At 45.7% G+C, this 9,450-nt stretch overlaps 2 non-coding genes across 2 annotated transcripts; both read left to right on the forward strand.

The window, feature by feature from the left end:
- Nucleotides 1–5,416: 5,416 nt before the first annotated feature.
- TRNAG-GCC (transfer RNA glycine (anticodon GCC)) lies at nt 5,417–5,487 on the forward strand. Its single transcript has one exon. It is a non-coding gene; the product is annotated as a tRNA-Gly (tRNA).
- Nucleotides 5,488–5,876: 389 nt separating this feature from the next.
- Nucleotides 5,877–5,948, forward strand: TRNAA-CGC (transfer RNA alanine (anticodon CGC)). The gene has a single exon. It is a non-coding gene; the product is annotated as a tRNA-Ala (tRNA).
- Nucleotides 5,949–9,450: the final 3,502 nt, after the last annotated feature.

Raw genomic sequence — 9,450 nt, forward strand, 5'->3', positions numbered from 1 at the left:
TAGTCCTCCATATAGTATAATGCACTCCCCATAGTCCTTCATATAATATAATGCACTTCGTATAGTCCTCTATATAGTATAATGCACAACCCATGGTCCTCCATATAGTATAATGCACTCCTCATAGTCCTCCATATAGTATAATGCACTCCCCATAGTCCTTGATATAGTATAATGCACTCCCCATAGTCTTTCATATAGTATAATGCACCCCCATAGTCCTCCATATAGTATAATGCACTCTCCATAGTCCTCCATATAGTATAATGCACTCTCCATAGTCCTCCATATAGTATAATGCACTAACCATAGTCCTCCATATAGTATAATGAACTCTCCATAGTCCTCCACATAGTATAATGCACTCTCCATAGTCCTCCATGTAGTATAATGCACTCTCCATAGTCCTCCATATAGTATAATGCACTCCTCATAGTCCTATATATAGCATAATGCACTCCCCATAGTCTTCTCTATAGTATAATCCACTCTCCATAGTCCTCCATATAGTATAATGCACTCACCATAGTCCTCCATGTAGTAAAATGCACTCTCCATAGTCCTCCATATAGCATAATGCACTCTCCATAGTCCTCCATATAATATAATGTACTCCCCATAGTCCTTCATATAATATAATGCACTTCGTATAGTCCTCTATATAGTATAATGCACAGCCCATAATCCTCCATATAGTATAATGCACTCCTCATAGTCCTCCATATAGTATAATGCACTCCCTATAGTCCTCCATATAGTATAATGCACTCTCCATAGTCCTTCATATAGTATAATGCACTCCCCATAGTCCTTCATATAGTATAATGCACTCCCCATAGTCCTCCATATAGTATAATGCACCCCCATAGTCCTCCATATAGTATAATGCCCTCTCCATAGTCCTCCATATAGTATAATGCAATCTCCATAGTCCTCCATATAGTATAATGCACTCTCCATAGTCCTCCATATAGTATAATGCACCCCCATAGTCCTTCATATAGTATAATGCACTAACCATAGTCCTCCATATAGTATAATGCACCCCATAGTCCTCCATATAGTATAATGAACCCCATAGTCCTCCATACAGTGTACTGCACTAACCATAGTCCTCTATATAGTATAATGCACAGCCCATAGTCCTCCATATAGTATAATGCACTCCTCATAGTCCTCCATATAATATAATGCACTCTCCATAGTCCTCCATATAGTATATTGCACTCCCCATAGTCCTTCATATAGTATAATGCACACCCATAGTCCTCCATATAGTATAATGCACTCTCCATAGTCCTCCATATAGTATAACCCACTAACCATAGTCCTCCATATAGTATAATGCACTCTCCATAGTCCTCCATATAGTATAATGCACTCTCCATAGTCCTCTATGTAGTATAATGCACTCTCCATAGTCCTCCATATAGTATAATGCACTCCCCATAGTCCTCTATATAGTATAATGCACAGCCCATAGTCCTCCATATAGTATAATGCACTCTCCATAGTCCTCCATATAGTATAATGCACTCTTCATAGTCCTCCATGTAATATAATGCACTCTCCATAGTCCTCTATATAGTAGAATGCACTCCCCATAGTTCTTCATATAATATAATGCACTTCGTTTAGTCCTCTATATAGTATAATGCACAGCCCATAGTCCTCCATATAGTATAATGCACTCCTCATAGTCCTCCATATAGTATAATGCACTCTCCATAGTCCTCCATGTAGTATAATGCACTCTCCATAGTCCTCCATATAGTATAATGCACTCCTCATAGTCCTATATATAGCATAATGCACTCCCCATAGTCTTCTCTATAGTATAATGCACTCTCCATAGTCCTCCATATAGTATAATGCACTCACCATAGTCCTCCATGTAGTATAATGCACTCTCCATAGTCCTCCATATAGTATAATGCACTCTCCATAGTCCTCCATATAGTATAATGCACTCCCCATAGTCCTTCATATAATATAATGCACTTTGTATAGTCCTCTATATAGTACAATGCACAGCCCATAGTCTTCCATATAGTATAATGCACTCCTCATAGTCCTATATATAGTATAATGCACTCCCCCTAGTCCTCTATATAGTATAATGCACTCTACATAGTCCTCTATATAGTATAATGCACTCCCCATAGTCCTCTATATAGTATAATGCACTCTCCATAGTCCTCCATGTAGTATAATGCACTCTCCAGAGACCTTCATATAGTATAATGCACCCCCATAGTCCTCCATATAATTTAATGCACTCTTCGTAGTCCTCTATATAGTATAATGCACTCCCCATAGTCCTCTATATAGTATAATGCACTCTCCATAGTCCTCCATGTAGTATAATGCACTCTCCATAGTCCTCCATATAGCATAATGCACTCTCCATAGTCCTCCATATAGTATTATGGCCACCACAATTAAAAAAAAAAATACAATACTCACCTCTCCTCCTTGTTTCCCATGCCATATAGTGACATTGTCGTGCCTCCTGCATTGAGGAGTCAGACACCAAGATATAATGATGGAACAGGATGCCGATACAGTTGAACGTGGAATGACGGGCAGGGGGGACCTGGCGCATGCACTGTCACCAAGCCCCCTCAGTCACGAGCCCCATAGCAGCCTCATGGCCGACCATCATTGGCGGTATACCACTGTTCCTGGTATTTAGCTTTGATAAAATGTTATTGATAGAGTCGTGCGGATTACATGCGTTCTTGATGTGTTTCCGCCATTGAAATGCACTAAAAACGCATGCGCGTTATTTACCTATGGATTTTCTGCATCTGTTGCAAGTCTATGGGAAAAAATCAGAAAGATGTGAGATTGGAGGGTCGGCACGCCGCTTGGGGTGGTGCTCGTGGAGAAAGATATGCAGAAGGAAGTAAATCCCGGCACTCACGTGTTGAATGAATGATTGCTGTTGGGAAAAATCTGCACATAAAACTCAGCGTACCCGCAAAAGAAATTGACATGCGGCAGATTTGAGACCCGCACAGCAGGTCAGTTTACGCTGAGTATAAAGAGGCACAGCGGGCAGGAGATTTCATTTTGCTTGAACTGTAAGGCTATGTTCACACATGTTGTGTTTTGCAGCGTATTTTGCTGAAGATTTTATGCAAATTTTCAGCTGCGTCTAGCAGTACCAGCAAAGTCTATGAGAAACCAGAATTCTCTGTTCACACATGTCCTTTTTTTTTTTGCTGTGTATGTTGTGACTTGCTTGTGTTTTTGGAAAATAGAGAATGTTGCTTCTTTCAGCGTTTTTGCAGCAGATAATGCACCTGCGTTTCTGCTGCGTATTTGCAGCGTTTTTTCACCCATAGGAAGTCCTGGTGGTAAAAAAAAGCGCAGCAAAACTGCAGCAAAAAACACAACAAAACCTGCGTTTTTAACGCAGCTGTTTTCCTGCCAGAGGAAAGATAGCAGCAGATTTGCAGCAGGAAAAAAAACACAATGTGTGTGAACATAGCCTAAGACGCTGCTTTTTTGACGAAGGGAAAATATACAGCATCAAAACTTCAGCCTAAACTAGATTTTTCCACTGAAATGATGAGGCAGAGTAATCAGAGTATTTGAAATGTGTTTTTTTCTGCTTCAGAATCCTCCTCGAAAAGCTTTGTGTGAACCCCTGATTTTTATTTATTTCATTTTTTTTTCTCTAAACTTTCTTTGTAAATTCAAGACCCCTTACAATAAATTTGCCGCCAGGTGGTATTTGGCAGTGCAAAATAAAAGTGAGCTGATGAAAGAAACAAAAACTGCTAGAAATTAGCAGCAGGAAAAAAAATCCTGCAGAATAAAACACTCCCAATAGTAATTTCTCTGTCAACATGAACTATTTCCCCTGCTGCTCAGCAAGATACATATAGCACAGAAGGAGCAGTGATACAGAAGCCAAGCATTGGTGGAGCAGTGATACAAAAGCAAAGATCCAGAAGCAAGCATTGGTGGAGCAGTGATACAGAAGCAAGCATTGGTGGAGCAGTGATACAGAAGCAAGCATTGGTGGAGCAGTGATACAGAGGCAAGCATTGGTGGAGCAGTGATACAGAAGTAAGCATTGGTAGAGCAGTGATACAGAAGGAAGCATTGGTGGAGCAGTGATACAGAGGCAAGCATTGGTGGAGCAGTGATACAGAAGTAAGCATTGGTAGAGCAGTGATACAGAAGGAAGCATTGGTGGAGCAGTGATACAGAAGCAAAGATCCAGAAGCAAGCATTGGTGGAGCAGTGATACAGAAGCAAGCATTGGTAGAGCAGTGATACAGAAGGAAGCATTGGTGGAGCAATGATACAGAAGGAAGCATTGGTGGAGCAGTGATACAGAGGCAAGCATTGGTGGAGCAGTGATACAGAAGCCAAGCATTGGTGGAGCAGTGATACAGAAGCAAGCATTGGTGGAGCAGTGATACAGAAGTAAGCATTGGTGGAGCAGTGATACAGAAGCCAAGCATTGGTGGAGCAGTGATACAGAAGCAAGCATTGGTGGAGCAGTGATACAGAAGCAAGCATTGATGGAGCAGTGATACAGAAGCAAGCATTGGTGGAGCAGTGATACAGAAGTAAGCATTGGTGGAGCAGTGATACAGAAGCCAAGCATTGGTGGAGCAGTGATACAGAAGCAAGCATTGGTGGAGCAGTGATACAGAGGCAAGCATTGGTGGAGCAGTGATACAGAAGCCAAGCATTGGTGGAGCAGTGATACAGAAGCAAGCATTGGTAGAGCAGTGATACAGAAGGAAGCATTGGTGGAGCAATGATACAGAAGGAAGCATTGGTGGAGCAGTGATACAGAAGCCAAGCATTGGTGGAGCAGTGATACAGAAGCAAGCATTGGTGGAGCAGTGATACAGAAGTAAGCATTGGTGGAGCAGTGATACAGAAGCCAAGCATTGGTGGAGCAGTGATACAGAAGCAAGCATTGGTGGAGCAGGGATACAGAAGCCAAGCAATGGTGGAGCAGTGATACAGAAGCAAGCATTGGTGGAGCAGTGATACAGAAGTAAGCATTGGTGGAGCAGTGATACAGAAGCCAATCATTGGTGGAGCAGTGATACAGAAGCAAGCATTGGTGGAGCAGTGATACAGAAGCCAAGCATTGGTGGAGCAGGGATACAGAAGCCAAGCATTGGTGGAGCAGTGATACAGAAGCCAATCATTGGTGGAGCAGGGATACAGAAGCCAAGCATTGGTGGAGCAGTGATACAGAAGCAAGCATTGGTGGAGCAGTGATACAGAAGCAAGCATTGGTGGAGCAGTGATACAGAAGCAAGCATTGGTGGAGCAGTGATACAGAAGCAAGCATTGGTGGAGCAGGGATACAGAAGCCAAGCAATGGTGGAGCAGTGATACAGAAGTAAGCATTGGTGGAGCAGTGATACAGAAGCAAGCATTGGTGGTTCAGTGGTAGAATTCTCGCCTGCCACGCGGGAGGCCCGGGTTCGATTCCCGGCCAATGCAGCTCAACTTTTTTATTTTTATTTTTCGTTTGTTTATATATATTTTTTTTCGAATCAATCAAACCCCCTATGTACAGCACACAGAATCCTGCAGCCTTACTGACCCTGTATAAGAGGATGCTTGCCTGTATATTGCGCTTATAGCACTATAGTGTGTTACATTCTAGCTCTCTATGTCAGGCTGCACCTTTACACTCTGACATCTTAATTTCAGCCAAGTGCAGAATATAAAATGTTTATATCATCAGAGAAGAAAAGTTCTTACTCCTTGTGCTGCATTCTGTGTCTACATGGAAGCTACCAAGCAGCCAGGAGGTGGGGGGGTGGGAGCAGCTGCTGGACGCGCTCACTTCCTTCTTAAGCAGGGAAGACGACTGACGCAGGCAGCTGGGGGATGTAGCTCAGTGGTAGAGCGCGCGCTTCGCATGTGTGAGGTCCCGGGTTCAATCCCCGGCATCTCCAGCGTTTTTGTTTTTTTCTTTAATTTTTATTTTCAGATTTTATCACTGTGCAATACCAAAGAAAGAAAGTCTTGTTTGCATTATTGCATTCAGTTCAGCTTGTGTTCATTTTGATAAATCCAGGACGGGCTCTGGGTTTCCTACGACTTTCTCATGTCTTTTTTTTTTATTAATGCCATTTTTGGGGGGGGGGGGGGAAAGCGAAGAGACCAAAAAAAGAGCGATTGTGCCATTTTGATAATTTTTTTGTTTTTGTTAGGGCATTCACAGTAAGAGATGACTATTGTATTGCATCAGTTCGGACGACTGCACATGTCCTGATACCAAATACATTCATTTTTAATTTTACTTACATTTTAGGAAAGGGGGAGGGCGATTTTAACTAACATATATACATATATACACATATATATACATGGGTGCATATGTGCGTGTGCATACCTCCCAACTTTTGAAGAAGAGAAAGAGTTATAGATCATGCGTATAGAGCATCGAGGCAAATTTTGGCCGCGTCCCTGGCCACAGCCCAATCCACGTCCATTTACAATTTCTTTCTCCCCTGGCGGGAGGAATTGCGAGAGGGGCGCTGGTAATGAGGGGCATTCAGCAAATGGCCCTCATCCCCATTCCTGGTATGCATGCCCCCCTCTGACTCAATCCCGGTATGTATGGCACCCCTCATCCCCAATCCTGATATGCATGACACCCCTCATCCCCCAATCCTGGTATGCATGGCACCCCTCATCCCCCAATCCTGGTATGCATGGCACCCTCATCTCCAATCCTGGTATACATGGCAACCCTCATCCCCCAATCCTGGTATGCATGGCCCCCTCACCCCCAATCCTGGTATGCATGGCCCCCTCACCCCCAATCCTGGTATGCATGGCACCCCTCATCCCCCAATCCTGGTATGCCTGGCCCCCTCACCCACAATCCTGGTATGTATGGCCCCCTTATCCCCAATCCTGATATGTATGACCCCCTTATCCCCAATCTTGGTATGTATGGCCCCCTCACCCCCAATCCTGGTATGCATGGCACCCATCATTCCCCAATCCTGGTATGCATGGCCCCTTCAGCCCCCATCCTGGTATGCATGGCACCCTCATCTCCAATCCTGGTATGCATGGCCCCCTCACCCCCAATCCTGGTATGCATGGCCCCCTCACCCCCAATCCTGGTATGCATGGCCCCCTCACCCCCAATCCTGGTATGCATGGCACACCTCATCCCCCAATCCTGGTATGCATGGCACCCATCATTCCCCAATCCTGGTATGCATGGCCCCCTCAGCCCCCATCCTGGTATGCATGGCACCCTCATCTCCAATCCTGGTATGCATGGCCCCCTCACCCCCAATCCTGGTATGCATGGCCCCCTCACCCCCAATCCTGGTATGCATGGCCCCCTCACCCCCAATCCTGGTATGCATGGCACCCCTCATCCCCCAATCCTGGTATGCATGGCCCCCTCAGCCCCCATCCTGGTATGCATGGCACCCTCATCTCCAATCCTGGTATGCATGGCCCCCTCACCCCCAATCCTGGTATGCATGGCCCCCTCACCCCCAATCCTGGTATGCATGGCCCCCTCACCCCCAATCCTGGTATGCATGGCACCCCTCATCCCCCAATCCTGGTATGCATGGCACCCCTCATCCCCCATCCTGGTATGCATGGCACCCTCATCTCCAATCTTGGTATGCATGGCACCCTCATCTCCAATCCTGGTATGCATGGCACCCCTCATCCCCCAATCCTGGTATGCATGGCCCCCTCACCCCCAATCCTGGTATGTATGGCCCCCTTATCCCCAATCTTGGTATGTATGGCCCCCTCACCCCCAATCCTGGTATGCATGGCACCCCTCATTCCCCAATCCTGGTATGCATGGCACCCCTCATTCCCCAATCCTGGTATGCATGGCACCCTTATCCCCAATCCTGGTATGCATGGCACCCCTCACCCCCAATCCTGGTATGCATGGCCGCCTCATCCCCATTCCTGGTATGTATGGCCCCCTCAGACCCAAGCCTGCTATGCATGACCCCCCTATCCTGCTATACATGGCCCCCATCACTGCACACATGACGAAAATAAACACTTCTACTCACCTTCCTTCCTCCTCTCTGCTCCAGCGCTGCGTCCCCTCTGTCAGTAATAATAATAATCTTTTTATTTAAATAGCACCAACATATTCTGCAGTGCTTTACAATTCAGGCAATTTACAGACATTATTGGCACTGTCCCCATCAGGGCTCACAATCTAGATTCCCTAGCAGTATGTCTTTAGAGTGTGGGAGGTAACCCATGCAAACACAGGGAGAACATGCAAATGCCTTGCAGATGTTATCTTGGTGGGATTTCAACCCAGGACACCAGTGCTGTAAGGCAGCAGTGCTAACCACTGAGCCACCATGCTGCCTACAGCTGTCAGTAGCTGATCTCAGCATCTGAGCGGCGCATGATGTCACTGCCATGTGCCCTCAGATGCCGAGGTGAGCTGCAGGGATATTCACTCCTCTCCACACCAGGGACTATGGGCGTGGGGAGGAGTGAATAGTCATTCTCCTTAATAGCGCGCACTGTCAGCCCGGCCCTGCGGCTCAGCTATCCCGTGTGACCGCTACTAAAGAGAATGAATATTCACTCTTCTCCACGCCCATGGGAGTGGAGAAGAGTGAATATTCATTGTCTCTAATAGCAGGCACACAGGATCGCGGAGCGTCAGCAGGAACCCCATCGGCTGCGATTGACAGTATACACTATTAAGGAAAATGAATATTCACTCCTCTTCACTCCCATGGGCGTGGAGAAGAGTGAATATTAATTTCCTTTAGCAGCGGGCACATGTGGTAGCTTCAGCTGCAGGCTACTACCTGTGCCCGCTACTCCACCGCCGCAACCCCCCCCCATCCTCCACAGCTGGGAGAACAGCTGAGCCGTGACAGGACGCGGGACTGAGCCCTCAAAGCGGGACAGTCCCACTGAAAAAGGGATGATTGGGAGCTATGAGTGTGCGTGAGTGCATTTGTGTGTGTATGTGGGTATGCAAGAGTGCATTTGTGTGCATATACGTGACTGCATGTGTGTGCGTGACTGCAAGTGTGTGTGTGACTGTATGGAGGACTATATGGGCTCATTGTTCTGTATGGAGGACTATGTGGGGCCCATAATACTGTATGGAGGACTATGTAGGCGGAAAATGACTTTGTAAGGGCTGCAAAGTTGTGAGATATGCTCTTCTGTGATTCCGCCGAATATTAAGGGTTTTTTTTTGGAGCGGGTGCAAGTAGAACTTCTGGTATGGGCCCCATGATTTCTTTGTACACCCCTGGCCCCAACCTCTATGTTCCCTTTGGTATAGGTGTCAATGGTGATGTATAAATGTGATACAGCAATACGTTGATTCATGAGTCCCAGAATTTTTATGTAATGTCCCAATTTTGTCTTTTATATATATCCACAATCATATATTCAATTCCTAATTAATCAAGGGCC

The sequence above is a fragment of the Phyllobates terribilis genome, unplaced genomic scaffold (genome assembly GCF_046119375.1).
Source record: "Phyllobates terribilis strain yellow unplaced genomic scaffold, ASM4611937v1 Scaffold_9__5_contigs__length_417890890, whole genome shotgun sequence".
Lineage (NCBI taxonomy): Eukaryota > Metazoa > Chordata > Amphibia > Anura > Dendrobatidae > Phyllobates > Phyllobates terribilis.